The sequence below is a fragment of the Lepus europaeus genome, chromosome 3, assembly GCF_033115175.1.
Source record: "Lepus europaeus isolate LE1 chromosome 3, mLepTim1.pri, whole genome shotgun sequence".
In the NCBI taxonomy this organism is placed as follows: domain Eukaryota; kingdom Metazoa; phylum Chordata; class Mammalia; order Lagomorpha; family Leporidae; genus Lepus; species Lepus europaeus.
In genome coordinates this window covers 42,838,901-42,860,720 of record NC_084829.1, presented here as the reverse complement: position 1 = coordinate 42,860,720, position 21,820 = coordinate 42,838,901, and the positions used below count along the sequence as shown (strand labels likewise).

Genomic DNA, 21,820 nt, shown 5'->3' with positions numbered 1-21,820 from the left:
CTGGGAACGCCACAGATCATCACCCCTCCTCGGTAATTCACGTGCAGGAGAGGGGAGGGAGGGGAAGAGAAGCAGGGGAAGAGAGAGAGAATCTTCCATTTGCTAGTTCACTCCCCAAATGGCTATAATGGCTGGGGCTGAGCCAGGCTGAAGCCAGGAGCCTGGAACTCCATCCAGGTCTCCCATGTGGGTGGCAAGGCCCCAAGGACTTGGGCCATCTACCGCTGCTTTCCCAGGCACACTGGCAGGGAGCTGGATCTGAAGCAGAGCAGCCAGGACTTGAACCAGCGCTCTGATACAGTACGTCAGCACTGTAGTGGCTCCTTAACCCACTGTGCCACCACAAAGGCCCCAGACGTCCCCCAACTCCACCCCCACCCCTACAAGGATGACCTGCCAGGAGGTCTAGAGCAGTACTGCTGTCCAACAGGAAAATGGGCCACAAGTGGGATCCCCATATGGGAGCTTATATTTTCCAGAAGCCAACAAAGTGGACTTAAAAGTATAATCAGTGATGGGTGTTTGGCACTGCAGTTAACAAGCTGCTTGTGACGTCCACATCCCATACTGTAGGGTCAGGCTTTGAGTCCTGACTCCCCTCCTGATTTCAGCTTCCTGCTAATGCACACCCTGGGAGGTAGCAGGTGACAGCTCAAGGATTTCTTGGGTCTCTGTCACCTACATGGGAGACCTGGATGCAGCTCCTGGTCCCTGACTTCAGCCTGCCCCGTTCCTGGCTGTTGTGGCCATTTGGGGAGTGAACCAGCAGATGGAAGATCTAACTCAATCTCTCTCTCTTACTGTCACTCTGGTTTTCAAATAAAAAAACAACAGAAAGAAAAAGAAATGTACCTACCACCTATATTTACCTACATACTTAAGTGTGTAGTTCAACGGTATTACGTATGCTCATACTGTATATAACCTGACCACCATCTGTCTCCAGAACTCTTTACATTTGCAAAACTGGACCCTTATGCCCATTAAACAATAACTCCCTTGCACACTCTCCTTAAGTCCTGGCAATCCCCATTCTACCCTCCGTCTCCATGCATTTGACTATTGTGAGTATCTTATATACATATAAGCAGGTGACGTCTAGAAGTGGTTTTCACCCAACATCGTCAATCACAGAAAGGTTGGAAAATTTAAAAAGGTATAAAGAAGAAAATGAAGATTACTTATGATTCTACTGCCTAGGGTTGTCTGCAGTGGACTGAACTGTGTCCCCCCCCCAAACCTAAGCCCTAACCCCTCATGTCCCTGTATTTGAAGATAGAGCCTTTAGGAGGCAACAAAGTTAAAGGGGTCACAAGGGTAGAGCCTAACCCAAGGGAGCTCGTGTACCCACAAGAGGAAAAGACGCCAGCGCTCCCTTTCTCTGCCACGTGAGGATGCAGCACGAAGGCAGCTGTGAAGCCAACGCTCCAGCTCAGTGGGCTAAGGCACAGCTGGCGCAGCCAGCATCCCATACTGGAACGCCGGCTTGAATCTCAGCTGCTCTGCTTGCAATCCAGCTTCCTGCTAATGGTCTGGGAAAGCCGCAGCAGACAGTCCAAGTCCTTGCGCCCCTGCCACCCACGGGGGGGACCTGGATGGAGTTCTGGCTCCTGGCTCTGACCTGGCTCAGGCGGCCATTTGGGGGGGTGAACCACCAGATGGAAGATGTATCTCTCTCTCCCACTCCCTGTCTCTCCCCCTCTATCACTCTACCTTTTGAATAAATAAATGAATATTTAAAAAGAAGAAGGCACAGCTGTCTGCAGGCCAGGGCATCAACAAATGCCTGGCGCCTTGACCTTGGATGTCCCAGAATTCAGAGAAAATAAACTCCTACTGTGCAAGCCACCTTCCGACCTGTGTTCATAACCTCACAACTCACTCTTGGAGTCTTTTCTTTAGCATACTGTTATAAGTATGCCTTTATACTCAAATGAAATCAAAGCCCACACTCTTTTATCTGTATTCTGCAGAACAGTGTTTAGCAGGAAACTGATTTTCGGGAACTTAAATAATTTTCTTTAAAAACTGGATTTTAAAGTAACCTCAAGTGTCTACTGCTAAATTTCTTAGCATCTTTTCTGTTACACAGGAAATCCAAAAGGGCAACCTGTTAAACCAGGGTACTTCAAAAAGTTCATGGAAAATAGAATTAAAAGCTTACTTTTGCACAAAAAAATTTGAAATATATGCATATTTTCTCATAGTTTGCATTTTCCATGAATTTTCTGAAGACCCCTTGTAAATGCTACTAGATGATGTAACAAGAATTTCAGGGGGTTGGCTGGTGCCATGGCTCAATAGGCTAATCCTCCGCCTGCGGCGCCGGCACACTGGGTTCTAGTCCCGGTCGGGGCGCCGGATTCTGTCTCGGTTGCCCCTCTTCCAGGCCAGCTCTCTGCTGTGGCCTGGGAGTGCAGTGGAGGATGGCCCAAGTCCTTGGGCCCTGCACCCCATGGGAGACCAGGATAAGCACCTGGTTCCTGCCTTTGGATCAGCGCAGTGCGCCAGCCGCGGCAGCCATTGGAGGGCGAACCAACGGCAAAGGAAGACTTTTCTCTCTGTCTCTCTCTCTCTCACTGTCCACTCTGCCTGTCAAAAAAAAAAAAAAAAAAGAAAAAAAGAATTTCAGGGGTGATGCCTATTCCTGGAAGGAAGCAATGACAATGTTTGTTTGTTTTTTAGTGAAATCACTGCCTTGCTTGAAAACAGCTACAATTTTGCAAAGATTTTATTTGAGAGGTAGAGTTACAGACAGTGAGAGGGAGAGACAGAGAGAAAGGTCTTCCATCTGTTGGCTCATTCTCCAAATGGCTACAACCACCAGAGCTGGGCTGGGCTGAAGCCAGGAGCCAGGAGCTTCTTCCTGGTCTCCCATGCGGGTGCAGGGACCTAAACACTTGGCATATCTTCTACTACTTTCTCAGGCCACAGCAGAAAGCTGGATTGGAAGTGGAGCAGCCGGGGCTAGAACCGATGCCCATATGGGATGCTCTCTGCTTCTGGCCTGGGAAAGCAGTGCTAGATAGCTTGGGACCCTGCACCCACATGGGAAACCTGGATGAAGCTCCTGACTCCTGGCTGCAGACTGGCACAGCTCCGGACGTTGTGGGCACTTGGGGAATGAACCAGGGATGGAAGACCTCTCTCTGTTGTCTCTTCCAGTCTCTGCAACTCTGCCTCTCAAATAAATTTTAAAAATCTTATTAAAAAAATAAAAGAGTTTGAAAATTAAAACAACTCCATCTTGAGGTGTCTGGACAGAGGGAGCTCTGCCACCTTCCAGCCGTGAATCCCATCTCTCAAGTGTGATCACACTCGGGCTCTCCGGGATTTCTCCAAGCTTAACGTTCTCACAGATCTGGGGAATCAGACAAGCAGGAAGCAAGAATGAACCAATCTATTTCTTGAATATATTTGTTTGCACCTCTAGGAAATAACAGCATTAAATCTAAATATAACACCATTACTTCATTTGAAATCCAAGAAAAATACTTCCAATTGAAACCACACAATTAAAAACAATCTTTACTCTCCGTAGTCAAATGAAAGAAAATGCTTTGTTTTGTTTTGTTTTTGGTGGGTGGATTACAGTGTCTATACGTGGAAAAACGTACTTCTAAATTTTAAGAGATTTCTCCACATTTAAAAAAAAATCTACTTCCCAGGTTAAACTACTAAAATCTGCTCTGGAAAACTTTCTCTAATTCTAACTTCATAGTAAACAGAATACTTTTCTTCACCAAGCACAAATACAAATTTTAAATTTAATCTCAAAGTGGCATCCAGGATTCTCTTCCTTATTGAGAAATTTCTGCAAAAATGAATTGGGGCCGGTGTTGTGACGTAGCAGGTAAAGCCGCCACCTGCATCCCATATGAGTGCCGGTTTGAGTCCTGGCTGCTCCAGTTCCAACCCCGCTCTCTGCTATGGCCTGGGAAGGCAGTAGAAGATGGCCTGGGTCCTTGGGTCCCTACACCCATGTGGGAGACTGGAAAAAGCTCCTGGCTCCTGGCTTTGGTTGGCACAGTTCCGGCCACTGCAGCCATCTGGGAGTGAACCAGCAGATGGAAGACCTCTCTCTCTCTCTCTTTGCCTCTGCTTCTTGGTAACTCTTTCAAATAAATAAAATAAATCTTAAAAAAAAAATGAACTGAACTGACTCTAAGTTGTTTCAGATTCACAACATTTGCAAGCACATTGCACTAATTTAACAACCATGGCTTCAAAAAGAAAAAAATTCAGGAGCTATGCTTAGGGCATAAACCTCTTGCTAAAAATCCACTTTCGGGGATAGCATAACACTACAAGCACAGGGGACCTTCTTTCGGCCAAGGGTCATTTGGATATTTAGAACATCATCTGCTGGTCACACAAAATTATCAACTTAAAAGTTAGCCTGCTATAGACGTGCTGAATTTCGAATCCTGCCTGTGACTGCCTTGGCAAAACCAAAACAAATGATGTCACGGGCCTTCATACAGCCCGTGGGCTGGGATGTACCCGACCCCTGTGAAGGCGTGCCGAATGCCTACTCTCAAATAAAAAACTAACCAAGAAACCACATAATCAGGCAGATTTACCTTTTTCACAAAATCACAATAAGAGGAGTCCTATGCATGGCAGGCAACCGTGAGACTCTCCTACATGCACCAGCAGTCTCCATTCTACTTGGCTGTGCTCCAAACATTGGCCGTCTACACATTTGGAAATTTGCTCTCATAGTACACTTGCCACCAGACTTTGAAATTCTCCGCAAACCCAGATTAGGCTTCTTTCTCCTGAGTAGTGAGAAGGAAAACTCAAAGGCAATTCTTGCTTGCTGCCATGCACAGGGCGCTCACCACCCACGGTCAGACCCACGGCGAGACGTTCCACCATCTTGCACTACTGTTATCTGTTGTGCCTTCTTGTAGACTCAAAAAGGAAAAAATTCCTTTTGACATGTTATTTCAGTGACCACATCTTGGTAAGTATGCCTTTATTCATCCTACAGAATGGCCCTTTAAAAATCTTTTTTGAAAGTAAATTACACCTTACATATTTTAAACATCTTCCCTCAAAAATCTGTAACTGCTGTACTAACACCACCACCAAGAGAACAACTTGAAGTAGAAGACATCATACTCAATTAAGATTTCAGATGTTTTCTCTTCCTAAAAATGAAGAATTTTTAAAGGGGAAGATATGACTCAATCCCGACAGGCAGCAGACATAAAGTCACCATGCAAACAAAAGCTGAAGCATCCACTTCAGGCCAGGATAACTGTTTTCGACCCTGGTTTTATTTTGACACTCAGCTTAAGAGACTCAAGTCTTCCAGTCATAATGACTGTTTATCAGTAAAAACACTACTTTTCCCTACTCCTCCTATTGAAATAAAGGTAATTTAATCTGTAAGACCTCAAAACGATTAGCTTCTAGGCAGTCACTTGCAGATTAAATTTAGACATGAATGGCAAAACGCATGGTGCACAAATCTGTTATAGATTCAAATCTCAGTTCCATTCAGTAGTAATGTAACCTGTTTAATAATCTATTCAATGGAGCTAAAACCTACACTATAGGTTTGTTTTGAGGATTTAATGATACTTGTTAGCCACCGCTGGGGGAGGGGTGGCATTGTGGCACAGCAGATTAAGCCGCCACGTGTCATTCTGGCTTGTGACATCTATATCCCATATCCGAGTCCCAGCTACTCTGCTTCCTGCTAATGTGCCTGGACGATGGCCCAAGTATTTGGGACCCTGCCACCCACATAGGGGACTGGGATAAAGTTCTTGGCTCCTGGCTTCAGCCTGGGCCAGCCCAGGCTTTTGCACGTTTGGGGAATAAATCCCTGTCACTCTGCCTTTTGAGTAAATAAATCTCAAAAAATACCCATCAGGATGTGAAACAATGTAAAGGTGTACAAAAAGTATTTCTTTTCTCCCTCCTTGTGAAAATGTTTCAATAACAGGCCAGGGCACAAAGGTTAATTGATGATGAGACAAGGAGGCACCTTGGATTTTGACCAAATTCAAAATTGCCAATCCTAGAAAGGCAATACCTTTCCCACAGGTTGAGCCACCGCTTGGATGTCTGCATCCCTACCGGAGGGTCTGGGATTGAGTCCTGCCTCCATTTCCAATCCAGCTTCCTGCTACTGCTGGTAGAAGTAGATGATGGCAAAAAACACTTGGGTCCTTGCCACCCACCTGAGGCCCACATGGAGTTTGAGGCTCCTAACTTTGGTCTGGTCAAGCCCTGGCTTTCACAGGCATTTGGGGAGTAAACCAGTGGAAGGAAGATCTGTCTCTCCCTTTCTCTTGATGGCTCTGCATTCAGATAAATAAAGCATAAAAAGACAATGCCTTCACATTCAGGGCTTTAATTTCAGGTAATGTAAGTGTTTAATGTGTTTGGAAGATAGAGAACCAAAGAATCCACAAAATCAGAAATATTTAATTTTATTAAAAAGAAGCTTTATTTAAAAAAGAAGTATATAATTCAATCACAACTTCATAAATGAAAGCCGATTGGGATAAGGGGAAACTGGGGATTGGCAGATCTGGTACAGTGAAGGCTCAGGGTGCTTGCCCCAGCGGGGAGACACATGGGGTAGAGGGGGAACCAAGACCAGGGCCCCAGCTGCTCCTCCCTTCTGTCACTTTCCCGTGTAGCCACCCTGACAGCCCAAGTCTCCTGAACCGCACTGGGAGCGGGCACACCGCCCCGGAGCCCCCACACAGCCAGGTGCCCCTTAAAAGGTTTCCCTGTGGAGCCCACACCCCACGCCTTTTAGGGAAGCTCTCACTTCTCCACACTCATTCACCTGCCCCCGGCCCCAGCTCCTTCACTCACACTTCCCACCTCTAATACAGGACATCAGTTCTCCAGAGGCCCACAGAAGCAGCTGGTGCACTGCTTGCTTTAAACTGCCACATCACAGCTCTGCACCTCCCCCCCTTACCTGTTTTCTCCCACATCCGATACATTTCACAAATTTGCTACTCTCTCCTTAAACTCAAAACCCTTGCAGCTGCAGATGACCTTGCCAGCGAACACTGTGGCAGCCATTTCTGAATCCCAACACTACCTTATTCTCTTGCCTCTGATCTTCCTTTCCTGTTACCTACCCTGTAGCCAATTTGGGAACAGAACAGTGAATGACCACAGATTCAAAAAGGAAACAAAGTTAAGGGAGTGCTTTATACTTTCATTTGGCATTGCTTAAAATCTTTAAAAGATTATTTTCCAACACTCACTCCTTTCCCTCCCTGCGCTGGGATGGGACTTCTCATCCCTTGCAAAGATCAGAACACCAACATCAAGATCAGAACAGCCACATCTCCTGGGCTTCCTGCTTCTTCTTTTCTCAGTGAGTGCCAGTGAGTGACACTGCTGATCTCCACCCATCTCAAAAATCAGCCTTCTTTTGGTTCCCAGCACTTGACTCTACCTAGGTTCTTCAGGTCTTTAGTCAGAAAATTCTTATTGAGGGCCCAGTCTTTCTGTAAATGCATACTAAAGGCTTAGAGTAAATCCTGAAATACATCACCTAAGACTTAGCTCCCACTCTCAGAACCTGCATCTAAAGGTCACATTCACCATGCTCAGGGTTGGGACAACAGGAGGATGCTTTCTTTACTCAAAGTGGCTTGATGTGACTTCTTTTTTTTTTTTTTTTTTGACAGGCAGAGTGGACAGTGAGAGAGAGACAGAGAGAAAGGTCTTCCTTTTGCCGTTGGTTCACCCTCCAATGGCCACCGCGGTAAGCGCGCTGCAGCCAGAGCACCGCGCTGATCCGATGGCAGGAGCCAGGTACTTATCCTGGTCTCCCATGGGGTGCAGGGCCCAAGGACTTGGGCCATCCTCCACTGCACTCCCTGGCCACAGCAGAGAGCTGGCCTGGAAGAGGGGCAACCGGGACAGGATCGGTGCCCCGACCGGGACTAGAACCTGGTGTGCCGGCACCACAAGGCGGAGGATTAGCCTAGTGAGCCGCGGCGCCAGCCATTGATGTGACTTCTAAAGCACCTGTGTCCCAGTATGGAAGTCCACATAGCAGACTCAGAATGACAACTGCTTAAAGTAGCACTCTGTCCTCAGAATCAGCCCTTAAGGCTTCCTAGTCTGGCTGGGAAGCCAAGACATTGATCAAAAATGTTTTACATGAAGGATCTCTGTGAGTGAGATCCCAGAGGAAAGTGGCCATCAAAGAAGGATGTACTTTTCTCTAAAGAGAGGAGAGAACTTCCACTTTGCTTATGGCCTTGTCTAAACACTGAAGGAGTTTGTGGACTCAAAAGGCTTCCATAGCAGCTCATTTCAAGAGCCTTGGGGGGTGTGTGGGGGGTCACTGATGTCATACATAAGAGTGTTAATTGTTAAATTAACAACAAGAGTCACCATGCACTAACTTTCCCATGCAGGACCTCTGTCCTCAATGAGTTACATTATGAGAGTTAACTGTAAAACTAGTTGTTTTATTAGTGTGTGTGCAAACTGTCAAAATATTTACTTAGTACAAAATTGGCATTCTGTGTACAAAGTTAACTGAAAATAAATCTTAACAAAGAATGGGACTGGGAAATGGAGAGGAAGGAGGAGGAGGAGGGGTGGGAGTGTGGGTGGGAGGGCAGGTATAGTGAGAATAATAACTATATTCCTAAAGTTGTACTTATGAAATCAGCATTCCTTAAAAGATAAATAAGCAATAATAAAGCACCTCTCTTCCACAGAAATTACAGTACTGTGCAAACAGTACAAGGGAGTATGTGAATAACATTGTACATGCCACAAATGTTCAAATGTGAAGTGTTCAACACCACTTATGGTAAAATATACCAGAACACTGATCTCAACCATTTTTACGTGTGCACTTCAGTGGCATTACGTACATTCACACTGTTGTGCATCCATTACCACAGGCCAGCATCACAAGTTTATTCTACATTTAAACTCTGTACCCTCCAACTTATTTTAACTATTTTCCTGGTTAAAGTCAATGTTCCCACTACCATTATCTTCTCTTGCTTGCTGCCTTGGCATTCCAGTATTCATCACTCAAGTTCCACCTTGCAACTCCCTCAATTCCCTAGCTCCTGTCACACTTGTAGGGCAAAACTCCAACCCTGGCCGAACAGATTACCTGCCTGATCTCTGCTGCTCTCATGTCCCCTGAATGTTCCTGCCAGGAAACCACACGAGCCCAGCTGGCTAACTGAAGGTGAAACCACAACCCCAACTCTCAATGCCCGGCAATCCTACCTTGTTTCCCACTGAGTTCCTAGTCCTGCTACCCAAGGTGAATTAACTCCCCCTCTCCTGAAACCACGCACCACCTTTAAGTGGCTGGCCCTGCCTCAGACGTCACTGAGAAAACAGAAGCCAAGACAATGCAAAGTCCTGTATGTCACCTGATTCAGAAACCTCCTTGCACCTGCGCCCACCTTCTCGGTCTTCTCTCCTGCCACACAGCAAGTGTTCTTGCTCCCATCAAAGGCAAACTCTCTGTGTTTTCAATTTCTTCTCACTGTCTCATGAATTCTGCTCCTCTGAGTCTGACCTCTCTTCTGCATTAGTCTTCTATGATATTCTCATTGGCCTATGGCAAACGCTCTCCTAACTCCTGTCACTTAAGCCCTCTTCCTTCATCTCCCCAGCCACTGCTGTGCGCTTTCTCTCTTCACCTTACAACATTCACCTCCTCTCCCATTCTTTTCCCCCAATGCTTTCCAAACTGGCATCCACCCCACTTGCCACATTCCCTGTTGCCAGATCCAGACAGAGAGTTGTTTAACTTAGCAGCACCTGATGGAAGGAATCACTCCCTCAGCCTGGAAGAGGATAAAACACTGCCATTAGGCCGGGCCTTCTCAGTCTCCCCCACCCAAGCTTTAGCCATTCAAAATGCCTCAGGACTTGACCTTAAGGCCTCTCTGATGGCAAATGATCTCAGCCAGCTTCTTGCTTTACCATCTGCATGCCAGTGACTCCCACAGTTTATGTCCAGTCTAGACCACTCCTCTAGCTTAGCTTGAATATTTACTGCCCACTCGATTTTCCACTTCAATGTCGCACAAGTACTTCAAAAAACAGGTTCCACGTGGAAGTCCACTACCCTCCCTTCCCTGTTCTTTTTTCCAATCTTTTCCACCCAGGAAAGGGTACCAGCAGCCAGCCAAGGCTTAGGCCAGAAGCCTGAAGGCATCCTGGATTCTCCCTTCTCCCTCTGCAGCCAATCTACTACACAAATCTTTCTGATTCCACCTCCAAAATACATCTCTAACTTGACAGCTGCTTTTTTTCCATCTGCACTGCCATTCTACTTAGCTAAAATGCCATCTTGTCTCGGGCCGATGATTTTAAGAACCTCCTGCCTCCCTTTCTGCTACATCTTTCTCCAGGTAGTAGTGACCTTTCCCTATTTAAAATCCTTCAACAGCTTCTCATTGCCACCAGAATTCAATTCGCAGCCCCACCTCGTGGCCTACCACAAGAGGCCCAGCAGAATCTCTCCAGATCCAGCTCACTCCATCCTCCCCTTGCTCACACGAGCCTTTCACCACTCTCACACTCTGCCCTTCCAGGCCCATGCACTTGTTCCCAGGGCTGAACATCTCAGCTTTTCACATGGTTAGCACAAGCTCACGTTTCAACGTTTCAGTTCTCAGCTCAAACACCACCTCTTCCCCGACCCTTCTTCCTAGCCCAAATGAGCGAACTAACACATTCTTCTAGACTCAGTAGTCATGTCACAGTGTTTCTTAATTCGTAATTATCCTGATAATTGTATTTATTTTCTATCTACCATAAATTCTGTGTGTAGAGATAATTGTCTTGAACTCCATTAAAACCTACTTCTCAATCTGTTTTTCTGTGTCTCTCTGCCTTTCAAGCAAAATGAAAATAAATAAAATTTAAAATAAAGAAGCTACTCTTTCCCTCTAAGAAGGTATATTTGAGGTTTCCCTTCAATTCAAGGTTTACTGGATTTTGGTCAAAGATCATAATTACATGGGCATTTACCATGAAAAACAAGAGGAGAAAAACCACAGGAGACATACAAAAGCTGGAACTTATTCCACCTCACCCCACCCAGCGGTCTAGACGGGACAGACTGCTCATAGGTATTCAACAGCAACTCCTTACAAAAAATTTCCAACGTTGAGGCAAGAGCAATGTGGACATACGCAAAGACAGTATAACACTAACATCTGCATCGGAAATCTGTTTTTAATCACTCCCCCTAGCAATCACTAAACAGGACGATGACTCGAGAAGGCACAGCAAACAACTACAACACATGATCCCTGCTCCAGAGAAGTGAATGATCTCATCACCGCCTTGGTTCTCATTTGTCAGGTCATCCACTCAGCCATCTGCTCAAGGTGTTCCCGCCTGTGTCTGTATTTATCATCTGTTCTTTCATGTTGAATACAATTTGCTCATTCTACCTTCTCACATGAAGAAGGTACGTTCATAATTCAAAATTCAAGAAAAGACCCTTTCTTATAACAATTTATCTCTAGCTCTCTTGTCTCAGGATCTTTTCTATCCTAGCCCCGATTTCTGTATCAAGCCTGCATCCCAATCTATTTTTGTTGTACAGCTGCTGTCTTTAAACGAGTCAGCAGGGCTAGAACAAGAAGCCTGTATGTTAAAGAACTCGTTCCAATGAGACGATGCATTTTTAAAATGTAGTGAGATTTTTAAAGTCTTAGGATGTCTAGACCTTTCAGTGAGAAAATAACCTCTGCTAATTTGATAAATGGCAGTTATTGGGGGAAAAATAACACTGAGAATGACACGAGCAACCAAACTGCTGGATTTCAAGATGACAGGGGCCTTCATTCTCACGTTGCAATTCATAAGAGAGCCAGCAGCACAGTGCACAGTGCAGGACAGGAGATTCACACTGGAACCACCTGGAAGGCTCTGGAATAGCATGGACTCCGTGACAATCAGATTTTGGTTATTCTTGGAAGTCAGAACTTCAGTCATGGAAGTGAGGGCCTTAAGACGTTGGAAGTCAAAGTTTAACACTGAGCTTGCTTCGCATACTGGGAAATGACCCAAAAGGCCCCAGAAAACAATGAAGAGGGGATGTCACAAATCTCTATGTAAACGTTAAAAACATTTCCCCTGCTGATTCTGAGGCTCAGATTTGGAAACCGTAAGCATCAAGCAAAAGAACAGGGCTTCTGGGCTCCAAGGCCTACCTTATCAGGTAAAACTGCAAGACCTTGAACTATTAGCAATTTTCTAAGGACATTAGTTCCTTCCATGGTAAAAACAATAAAATCAACACCGCAGGGCTAATACGACAGACAGGAATTACACAGAGCACCAAGCACAGTTCCAGGCATGCAATGATTGTTCAAAGTATGGTAGGTTTCACTCAAGGGTCCAAAACATGCACCCTATACAGTCATCCCTTATAAACACAAGGGCCCCCCTACTGCCACCACTAAGTTACCTTAATCCACCAGAAATTAACTAGTTACTTTCCATCTCTGTGGACTCCTAGGAGATCAAAGCCTTAGGCCACTTCCCCTTCCCTTTCCTGTAACAACTTAAAACAAAGTTAAACAACCCCCCCCCCCCTCTAAGAGCCGCTACTCTGCAGAAAGATACTTACACCGATGCTTTTATGCAAACAGTGGGGGAAAGAAGGGGTGCTTTAAACAGAGTTTACTTTTGCAGATCAGAGTTCTAAAAAACCGTTATCGCCTACTACTAGGCAACCCAGTTTCCAATCACTGTAATCGCCCACGACCTGACAACCAGATAAATGTCTCTCCAGGGTTTCCCAGGACAAATACAACCAAATGAAATATGGGATCCACGGAGAACCACGTCCCTGGAGGGCGAACGGACACTGTCCTCGACTCCTTTCCTGCAATTTTTGTTATCCTGGGTGGTCTCCATTCTCAACAACTGGAAGAGGATGAAGAAAACACCCAGGGCTCTGTCCCCGGCCCAGCCGGGGAGGACAGAGCCGTCCGGCTTCAGGCCGTAGGAGAGAAGACGCCAGGACCGCCTCACCTCCAACGGGCAGCAGGGGATGCGGCGCCAGGGAGGCCCGACGCCGGCCCACCGGCTCCCCCAGGACCGTGCGGGGAGGACCCAGACGCCGGCCCCAGTTCCCAACCGCTCCAAGCCGGCGGCCTCGCCTTTGTGAGTCTGGGGGCCGCGAGGAAAGGCGAAGACCCCCGCAGCCCCGACTCCATCTACAGAACGCGCGCGGCTCCCCCTCGCCCCAGGCTTCGCGGCGTCCGCGGAAGGCGCCGCCCGCGCCGCGAGGGAAAATGGCGCCCGTCGAGCAACTGCGCCACCAGCCCTGGCGACGGGCCAGGCCCAGCGCCATCTTAGCGCCTTGCAGCCGCCCTCCCGCCCCCCGCCCCGAGGTCCAGCGTCCGGGCCGGCTCGGGGGCCGCGAGCCGCGCCGGGCCCGCGCCCTCCCAGCTCCCGGGAAGCACCGCCGCAGTCTCTCTCCGGTCTTCCCGGCCGGCGCCGGCCTCGCGGGGGGGGACGCCAGGCCGGGCCTCGAGTCCTCGGCGCGGCTCCCGGGGCTCGTCCGGCTCGGGCCGCGGGTGCTCGGCGGCGCTCCGGAACCAGGCAGCGGCCACCGGGAAGCGGAGCCCCGCCAGCAGGTGCGCGCCGCCGCCGAGGGCCGGGGCCGGAGCGGCCGCGGGCCCCGGGCTCTCCCTGCCGCAGCGGCGGGAAGGAGGAAGCCAGGATGAAAAATAAACCCGGTCCGAGCCGCCGCCGCCCTCCCCACCCCGCCCCTCCCCCTCCCCCGACGCGGGGTCCATTTTGCCGAGAAGAAAGAAAATGCGATTCACACCCAAGAGCTTCCGAGAGAGGACGGGAACGAGGGGGGGAAAACGGAGGGGAGGAGATTGGAAAAGCTGCTTTTTCTCCCCCGGCCGCCGTCACTCCAGGCCCTCCCTGCCCCCTGCTCGCGGCCCCGCCGCGCCGTCCTCCCCTCGCCGAGCCCCGCTCCCTCCTTCCCGGCTCCCGGCGGCTCCGGGGGGCGGAAAACACACTCACACTCGCGCACACAACTAATTTTAAACCGGCTCAATCAATGAGTCATTAAAAGGCTTCCCTCCCCTCCCCTCCCCACCGCCAACCGCCACGCCACCCCCCTTCCCAGGCTCTCCCTCTCCCCGCTCCAGAAATTTGCATCCGCGGAAAAGGAAAAAAAAAAAAAAAAGAGGAGAGAAAAAAAAGAAAAGGCGCCAGGGCCCCCACCCCGCCGAGGCGCCCCCGGCCCGGCCCCGCCGCCCCCTGCGCGCCCGAGACACTGAACTTGGTCTTCCCGGGGCCCCGGCGGCGCTGGGAGAGGCATAAACACTCGATTCCCCTTTTCTCCGTGTCCATTAAACATCCACCCACCACCACCATCACCCACCCACAAACCCACCCCCCCCCAAAAAAAAAAAAACACAGCCTTAGCCAATAGCTCTCTGGGCTGAAACCTAATATCCTGGTTTTGGCAACTCGGTGTTTAATTTGCTCCTCTTTCTTCTCTGTCTGTCTAGAGAGAGATCTCCAGCCCCCCCTCCCTCGCTTCTCCCCTCCCCGAAGGAAAGAGGCAGAGGAAGGAGGTTGTGTGTTTTTTTTTTTTTCTCCTTGAAATTTTTATCACAAAATTATAATACACTCAAAGGGAAACTCACCGTCATGAAAAAGCAGTGCCTTGTCAACGGGGTTTCTGCGCCATCGCACCAGGGGCGGCGGCGGCGGCGGGCGCGGGGCGCGGGGCGCGGGCGCGGGAGCTCCCGGCCGAGCGGCGCCGGCCACACGCGCTCCGCTCTCTCTCTCGCTCACCCCCGCGCCGGGCGGCGGGCGCCCGCTCCCCGCGCCCGCCCGGCCTTCATGCTCTGCGCCCGGGCAAACCGCTCGCCTGCTCCTCTACCTCCGAACTTCGGTTCTCGCCTGGCAAAAAATGTGGAGATTAGGATTTTTTTAATTAAAAAAAAATTTTTTTTTTTTTTTACATCAAGCTCCAAGATTGTGAATTCTTGATTCCTTTGGGATTCTTTTGAACTTCAGAAATGTATTGGGGGGTTATTAGACATTTTTTTTTTTTTTGGAGGGGGGAGCTTTTAAAGTAAAGGTCCACAGACTGGCGTGCCAGTCCTCTGCAGGCTAGTTACACATGGAGCCAGCCAGACACACACACACACACACACACTCCGGTTTTAGCTCGACTCGGGGTGGGGGGGAGGTTAAAGAAAAAACACGGCATTTGTTTGGAACCTTATTAAAGCGAGCCACCGTACATGAAGTTTTTTGTATGTGCTTTTTAAAAACGAAAACACCACTTTTAACTTAGTTATCTGGTGACTAACTGGCTCATCCTAACTTGTAAAGGTACTAAACTTTGCAACACCCTCTTTTTCCATTTCCTATTCCCCACATGCTTGCAGCCTTCGCTGTGAACCTTGTATGTCAACATTATAAAGGAAAACAAAACGGGAGACCAAGGGAAGGTGAGGAGCTGAGCAAATCACTCAATTCCCACTGCTTTCTCTGGACAGGTTCCTCTGACCTCCAGGCTTAGGATTTTTCGTTAAATAGCTCCTCTTTAAATAGGGGAGCTACCTTCTAGTACTCTTTAGTCCAAGTATAATTGCCACCTGTTTTAAATCTCAAATCTCAAATTATTGGGACCGCTCCCTAAAGCGTCTAATATCCAAAGCGCTTCAATAAATGTTAATTAGGAGAGCACAGAGTAGGAGTGGGCTCCTCTGTAGTCTAGTTTAACAGTGGATGCCCCCAAAATGGGGTGGGGGGTTTGTTGTTGTCTTTTGTTTTCAAATAAACTCAAAGAAACATAAAACATGAACTGAACAAGAATGTAAATTGGGTTTAAGGAAGGACATAAGGAAAATTCAGAGTTGTTCCAAAATTAATTAGTTTGTAACACATATAGTAAGTGGGTCTTGCTGATAAACACAAACCTAGAAATTATGGGGAGTTCTAAATAAAATTATTCCTAGACTTAAATTATTTAAATGGAATTATTGTGTGGTTTATATATTCTATTAGCATAAAAATCTTAATGGTGGTGCACCTTGCTTCTATTTATAGAAGGCTCCTGTAACTAGACTATATTGCACAAAATAAACATGTCAAGGCTAGAATACAATGTTGTCATATTCAACCTAGAAGATCTTTTAAAAAATAAACCTTATCTTGTTTTAGCAATTGCTTTGTATTTAAACATGACTTGAAAACACCTTCAGTCATTTAGTATCACATAGTATCATTAAGGTGTTTTCTCAGAAGATGTTTTACTTCCAATTCAGCCAGGGCCTTCCTCCAACAGTAGTCTTTGCATAAATTAGCATATTTTGCTACATTTACTCCTTGAATCAACCAGTTTTCTGATTGGTTTGGGAAAATTTTAAACATGTTTTAAAGTGCCTTTGGATTGGCTGGAATTTAATAATACCCATCTTGAAGAATCACATTTTGGAAGAGCCCATTACAATTACAATTAGGGCCCACCAAGCAAGTTTAACAGCTGTTGCTCCACAGCTCCAATGAAACATTAGTAGACTTCAGAAAAAAAGCCTCCCAAGTCAGCCCAAAACGCCAAGGAACCATGAAGTCACTGAAAGGTGACCCAACGCAGAGCCCAAGGCATCGCAGACCTTCCAGAGAGCACTCCAGTGGCACAGCGCTGACTGAGGAACCACGATGTCCACCCAGCCTTGTGCTGGACACACACGTTATCACGGGGACCACACTTAAACCTGTAGAATACAGTTTCAGTACCCTGATTTTGCAAGTAACACTCCCAGTGAGTACAAGTATTTTGCCCGGGGCCACCAGTGTCACAAGGGCAGACAGCAGAACCCAGGTCTGGTTGATTCCAAAACTCACCCTCAGCCATGCCCGAAAAGGATCTTGGGAACAAGCAGTCCTTGCCTTCTCCATGCAAGATTAAGAGCTCAGTGGTGCGACAGAGGCAGAGAGGACAACCCTCTAATTAGTGAAGACCTACTTCAAGAATGCCAGTTGTCAAATCTAATTTTAAATCTGGGGGAGGGATTTGCAAAATACTAAGAGCAGTGAGGGGAGAATTTAAGATTCTCCAGGTACCGTTGGGGGCATTCACAGTGTGACAAAGCAAAAAGACTTCTTTTTTCCCCCATGTGATGAAGTAAGGGCTGTCCCTTCATATATAAAATGTACAATTATAGTGTATATACACAGGGTTTTGATATCTGAATGTAAGTTAAGGAAATTTTTTTTTTTTTTTTTTTGGACAGGCAGAGTGGATAGTGAGAGAGAGACAGAGAGAAAGGTCTTCCTTTTTGCCGTTGGTTCACCCTCCAATGGCCGCCGCGGCCAGCGCATCTCGCTGATCCGAAGCCAGGAGCCAGGTGCTTCTCCTGGTCTTCCTTGCGGGTGCAGGGCCCAAGCACTTGGGCCATCCTCCACTGCCTTCCTGGGCCATAGCAGAGAGCTGGCCTGGAAGAGGGGCAACCGGGACAGGATCGGTGCCCCAACCGGGACTAGAACCCGGTGTGCCGGCGCCGCAAGGCGGAGCATTAGCCTGTTGAGCCACGGCGCCGGCCAAGTTAAGGAAATTTTTTAAGAGGAAAGTTCTTAAAACGGCCTTACTCTCTGCAAGTAATTGTAATTATATTAACACTTATTGACAAACAATTAAATGGTCATTTCTCTGATCCCCTTAGAAGGGCAACTGGACACAGGTTAAAAAAAAAAAAGACAATGTAATTAGAACTGAAATGTTCTAGTATGGGGCTCAGGCCAGCAAATAAACAGGCCCAATGTCCTCATAACAATTAAAAGTGAAGGTGGTAATGTTTTTTTCTCCTTCCAAATGTTCCCCTTGCTTGGTCGGCGACTCCCAGAGGGGAGAAGGCAAGTGGTGGAGACGAAGTGGGGATACGCACAGCCAGATGTGTGCAGAGTGCAGAAACATCCAACCCAGCAGATCTGTGAGCAAGTGCTTCGCAGAGTGTATGTGAGATAAAGAAGCTTACATTCTCAATGTGTGTGTGTCAGGTGCACAGCTGTATTTCTGCCTTTCAGAGGTACTTATATTCTAAGACTTTCATGTAGTGACTGTGGACTCAGACTGATCTGGGTTCAAATTCCACCTCTGTCATTCACAGGGCTGTGGCTTTGGGCAGGTCATTTCACCCTTCAGAGCGTCAACTTCCTCACTGATGAAATGAAGATAATTATAGTACTCACCTCTGAGAGTTATTTTAAGGAATCAGGAACTAGTGCCTGCAAAATGTTTAGCTTGATGACTGATACATAATGACGGGTCACTAATTCGGTCAACATTAAAGTGCCTTATTTTAATTAGGTGTCAGGTTGAGCCACATCTGAAGACCCAAGGACAACCACGTACACTGAGCAATGAATCTCTCTCATCTTCCCTCCTGGGCCCAGACAGCCTCAAGGGCACCAAATCACTACCTCCATCTTTATATTCTCCAAGGGCCTTGCAGAAGACTTGGCGTGTAGTTAGCTTACAATTAGTACTTTTGGGATAAAGGGAAAACAGCCCCGTCCACAAGACCCGTACAAATGTAAGAAATGAGTTTCTCTGTCTAGAGACTTTTATAGTGAGGGGGTAAGTCAGCCTCCCTAGCCCACATACAACTATTGCCCAGCTGTTGGTCACAGGCAGTGCAGCCCAAGGCGTAGGGTTCTCTCTCCAGTTAGTTTTTATCATTGCTACTTTTAAAGACATATGATCTTGGCCTACTTTTTCTTAACTTCTCTTACCTCAGTTTCTTCATCGATAAAATGGAGATAACAATACCTACAAAGGTATTTGAAAAGTTGTGAATGGACAGGTATTTGGCCTAACAGTTAAGACACCGGTGTATCCCATGACAGAGAACCTGGGTTTGACACCTGGCTCTGCCTCCTGTCTCCAGCCTCTTGCTAATGCGGCTCCAGGGAGGTACCACGATGGCTTCAGTAACTGAGTACCTGCTGCCCATGTGAGAGACCTGGATTGGGTTCGCAGCTCCTGGCTTTGGCTTCCACCCCACTCGGAGCCTTGACCTTTGGGGAATGAACCAGCTTTCTATCTCTCTGCCTCTTGAAAAAAAGAAAAAAAAAATGAAATCCATGCATACAAGAGGTCTTCAAAAATTTTGTGGAAAATGAAACAAACTATGTGTGGATTTCAAATTTTTTTGCACCAAAATAAACTTATCCTTTTTTATTATTTGAGAATCAGAGAGAGGGAGAGCTCCCATCTGCTGGATCACTTCGCAAATGCCTATGTGGGCTGGGGTGCAGCAGAGGCCAGAGCCAGGAATGGAATCCAGGTCTCCTCTGTAAGTGGCAGGAAGTGATTAGTTGAGCCATTACTGCCGCCTCTCATAGTCTGCATTAGGAGGAAGCTGGAGTCAGGAGCCAGATCAGGAATCAAACTCAAGTACTACTATGTTGGATGCAGATCTGTTCCCAAACTGGTCTTTTTTTTTTTTTTTTTTTTGACAGGCAGAGTGGACAGTGAGAGAGAGAAAAAGGTCCTCATTTTCCGTTGGTTCACCCTCCAATGGCTGCTACGGCCGGCACACCGCACTGATCTGAAGCCAGGAGTCAGGTGCTTCTCCTGGTCTCCCATACAGATGCAGAGCCCAAGGACTTGGGCCATCCTCCACTGCACTCCCAGGCCACAGCAGAGAGCTGGCCTGGAAGAGGAGCAACTGAGACAGAATCTGGCGCGCCCCGACTGGGACTAAAACCCGAAGTTCCAGCGCCGCAGGTGGAGGATTAGCCTATTGAGCCACGGCGCAGGCTCACACTGGTCTTTTAATTCCATTTCCCAGGAACTTAATGAAGTGCACTTGACTGTCTCAGGTTGGTGGGGAGAGTTAAATGATACTAGGTATACAAAACTGTTGCTTTAGTGACTGATACATAGTAAATATTCAATAGTACTGCCATAGTTGTGGTTCTTACTATCACTACAAGTAATGTGGGATTATTTGTAAGGCAGTAATAAACAAGCAATTTACTGGAGTGATGACACATGTTTTCGATACCTTGCCTACATTATTTTATTCGATATATGGATATAAAGACTTTAAATCATCTTTGTTGGGACTAAGGCTATTCTAGTCATGACATATTTCAAGATATTTCAAGCTGGTTCTTTTCCTTGAGAGACTTAAAAAAAAAAAAGCTTAACTCCTACAAGCTTCTAGTTCAAGGATACAGAGTTAATACAACATAGTAGAGCTGTTAAAAAAAAAAAAAAAAAGGCAGTCAGCACTCCCACTGGTCTCACACAGTTAGCCTGTTTCCCCAGAGTAGTGAGGGGGAGGACAGCCAGCCAGCAGGTGAGGGCCCCAGAGGCTGCTGGGATTCATGGCTTGGACCCGTCACTCACCAGCTCCCAGGCCCTCCGGGACTCTCCCGGAGATCCTAAACACAGCATTTCTTCCAGTCCACCCTGCCCGGAGGGATAGCAGCTTACAGAGGATGTGAGTGAAGGTCATGCAGTGAGGCTTTGGGGTGCCACTGGTAAAGCGCTGCTGGAACTTGGTGAGAAAATCCAGCCTCGGAGAGAAGACACCTGTGCAAGGGGGTTTGCTCTACACACGCCAGTGTCCCTTCTGCAGATTCAACGACCAAGAGGTGAGACGCCCAAAGGAGGTGTCTCCCTATAATGACTTGCAAGCACACGTTCAAGACGAGAAAATAACAAAATAACGCAGCAGGCACCAGATAAACGCTAAACAAACAGCCACGCAAAGTCCATAGAAAAAAACCTGAGAGGAGCAAATGTTTGGTCTAGTGGTTAAGACACAGTGCCTGGGTTCAATTCCTGGCTATGCCCCTGCTTCCTGCTTCCTAGTCTGGCTTCCTGTTAGTGTGCACCTGGGAGACAGCAGGTGATGGCTCAAACAATTGGGTTTCTGCCAATTGTAGGTGACCTGGATTGAGTTCCGGTCTCTTGGCTTCAGCCCTAGCCCAGCCCCAGTTTATCTGGAGAATAAACCAGTGAATGAGAGTTCGCTCGCTCGCTCGTTCTCTCTCTCCCTCTTTCTCTTTTTTGCCTCTCTTCCTCTCAAATAAAAATGCTAAAAAGGAGACAGGTGTTAGGTAGTCTGTGTCCTGTATGGGGGTCAATACCTGACTCCAGCTTCCTGCCAATGCAGACCAAAATAGGAAGGAGGTGATGGCTCAAGTAATTGTGTCCCTGGCACTTACGTGGGAGATCTGGATTGAATTCCTGGCTCCCAGCTTTGACCCAGCCCTGGCCATCATGGGCATGTGGGGAGTGAGTCAGAGGATGGGTGCTTGCTTTCTCTCTCTGTCTCCCAGATGAAATAAAATAATAGTAATATTTTAAGAAATGTTTAACTGAAGTAGGGACACTGGGTTACCACAAGTATTTTGATAAGTAAAAACCACATTCTTATCTGAGCGCAGGAGAGTTATTCAGGCATCTTTACAGACAGCATAAAATACCCCCAGACCAAACAATTCTTTCCTTACTAAATCTTCAAAATACTCGTTCTATTTCCTCAGTACCTTAATACTGTGAAGATGACACCCTCAGCAAAAGTACAAGGACTCCCAAACTCCCAAACGTTTAGACATCCCTCTTGTGATAAATCACACCAGTCATCTACAGTGAGATATATTTATGGGTGCCTTAAGAGTGAGGTTAGAAAGAATCAGAACTAAAACAATCTTGTCACCTGCAACAACACGGCTGGAACTGATCCTGAACAGTGAAACGGGCCAACCATCACAGGAGCTCACTCACACACGGAGTCCAAAAAATAGGTCTCTCAGAGAAGTC

The 21,820-nt window shown here is 47.3% G+C and overlaps 1 protein-coding gene across 1 annotated transcript in view; it reads right to left on the bottom strand.

The window, feature by feature from the left end:
* Positions 1–14,755, bottom strand: part of BICRAL (BICRA like chromatin remodeling complex associated protein) — an 82,829-nt gene extending 68,074 nt beyond the window's left edge. Inside the window, exon 1 of the mRNA XM_062186132.1 lies at positions 14,673–14,755. The gene's annotated coding sequence lies outside the window, so the exon portion shown is untranslated. The remainder of the gene's footprint in view (positions 1–14,672) is intronic.
* Between the last annotated feature and the right edge of the window lie 7,065 nt (positions 14,756–21,820).